Below are 2,318 nucleotides of genomic sequence, written 5' to 3' on the forward strand. Positions count from 1 at the left end.
AAGGGAAGGAGGGAAGGAAGGAAGGATGAAGAAGAATAGGAAGGGATTCAGAGAGGGAAAGAACTCCAGAGAAAAGATTTCCTGCAGGCTTTGTGGATGTTATCAATTCGGATGACTTCTCTCCTCGCAGGCTTTGCAGTGGAACATCTGTGGGAATGTCTGGAGGGATTAAGGAATAAAAGTGGAGGTCATTTTGATAAAGTGTGATTTACAATACAGAGAGAAGCTGGGCTGTGTGGGACAGGCTTTTAAACCTCTCCCTTTTTGGTTAAAATCAATATTTGAATTAATCTCAAGTGCAAAAGCCAACCAAGGTGTGCATGGTGTGTCTCAAAAATTCCATCAGAAGCTGCTATCTCATTGGCAGGTATGCAATGGTGAGGCTGGGGTTGGGTGTGAAGGATATCTAGGGATCAGAGAACAGAAGAAGAATTCTGGATTGCACAGTGAGTGCCTGGCCCTGCTGGGATTCAGAGAGCCCTGCACACCTGGCCCACATCTGGTCCATCAGGATGAGCATTGGAGCCCCACCCTCACTCCAGCATCTAGCCATGCAGAGTCTGCTGAGCAACCAGGCCCTTGCCATCTTTGCTGTAGAAGATCTTCCTTTGCTGCTGTTCCCTTCACTGTTCATAGAGATCTATGCCCAGGGCCACACAGAGGTAGTGAAGGACCTGGGGCAGGCCTGGCTCTTCCTGGCCCTTCCCCTGCCTCCCCCTGAGGGATCTGGCAGAGTCTCCCATCCTGGAGACCTTCGAGGCTGTCCTGGATGGGCCGGATCTGCTACTTGCCAAGAAGGAGCCCCCAGGCGATGTAAACTATAAGTTATCAATCTGTCAAAACCCCCTTTAGAAGTGAACCTTGGGCTTTGAATGTGACTTATTGGTAGAGTGCTTACTTAGCACACACAAAGCCCTGGATTTGATTCCTCATTACCACAGAAACAGAAAAAGCCAAAAGTGACACTGCAGCTTAAGTGATAAAAGTGCTAACCTTGAGCAAAACAAGCACAGGAACATGCCCAGACCCTGAGTTCAAGCCCCAAGATTGGCAAAGAAAAGTGAGCATCGTGAGACATATTCATCTGGGACTTAGAGGAGGGCCAAGGTTATGGGTAAGAGGTAGAGGGCAGGTGCTGATGGCTCACCCCTGTAATCTTAGCTACTCAGGAGGATGAGATCTGAGGATCCCAATTGCAAGCAGGAAAGACTATATGAGACACTTTTCTCCAATTAAACAACCAAAAAGCCAGAAGTAGAGCTGTGGTTCAAGTATTAGAGTGCTAGTCTTGAGCACAAAAGGTCAGGGATAGCCTCCAGGCCATGAATTCAAACCCGAGGACTGGCATGCATACACACACACACACACACACACACACACACACACACACACACACACACACACACACACACACACACCAAGATAGAACATTTGACAGTCAGCCTGCACAAGTTCCATCTCTAGAAACTCAGTATTTTTTTTAAAGAGGGAGAATTGAAGGAAGGACTTGCTCCAGGAGATGATATAATCAGTGCCAAATTTCCACAGGAATTCTAAGATGTGAAATAGGATAGAGAGCCACAGGCAAAAGTTAAAGCATGGAAAAAGGTCCTGAGGTGTGGTGTAGAGCAAGTGGTGTGGATGGTTCTGTGGTTTCAGAAAAGTCTGGCAGAACACTCAAGGCTGGGACAAAGTTTGTACTTGAGTCACAGATAGGGCAGAGGGTGGGGTCAAACAATGGGGCCCAGGGTAAGATTAGCTTGACTTTTCACCAAGGACCCCAGCCATTTTCTGTGGCTGGATGTCTATTTTTCACAACTCCTGACCCTCAAGCCCCCTTTGCATGGAGCAGTCAGGACAAATGCAGGGAAGAATGCTTGCTTAAGTAAAGCTTCTACCCCAATGCCACCAGTGGCTCAATTCCCATAAATCCTATCTACTCAGGAGACTGAGATAAAGATCGTGGGTCAAAACCAGCTCAGTGGAAGAAAGTTAGTGAGACTTTCTTGTCCATGAACTAACAAAAGCCAGAAATGGAGCTGTGGCTCAAGGGGTGGAGTGGCCGCATTGAGAGAAAAAGCTAAGAGTCTACAGGACATACCTTGATTTCAGGCCCCAGTACTGGACAGAAAAAAATAAAGAACATCTTTCAGGGGCTCCTAGTCCACTGTGGTGAAAGACCAGATCAGCCAGGCACGGCTGGCTCATGCTGGTCCTCATAGCTCCTCAGGAGGCTGAGATCTGGGGATTGCCGTTCAAAGCCAGCCTGGGCAGGAATGGGCAGGATCGAGCAGAAAACTGGGAGTGGTGCTGTGGCT

The sequence above is a fragment of the Dipodomys merriami genome, unplaced genomic scaffold (genome assembly GCF_024711535.1).
Source record: "Dipodomys merriami isolate MVZ:Mamm:240054 unplaced genomic scaffold, mDipMer1.0.p SCAF_195, whole genome shotgun sequence".
Taxonomy (NCBI): domain Eukaryota; kingdom Metazoa; phylum Chordata; class Mammalia; order Rodentia; family Heteromyidae; genus Dipodomys; species Dipodomys merriami.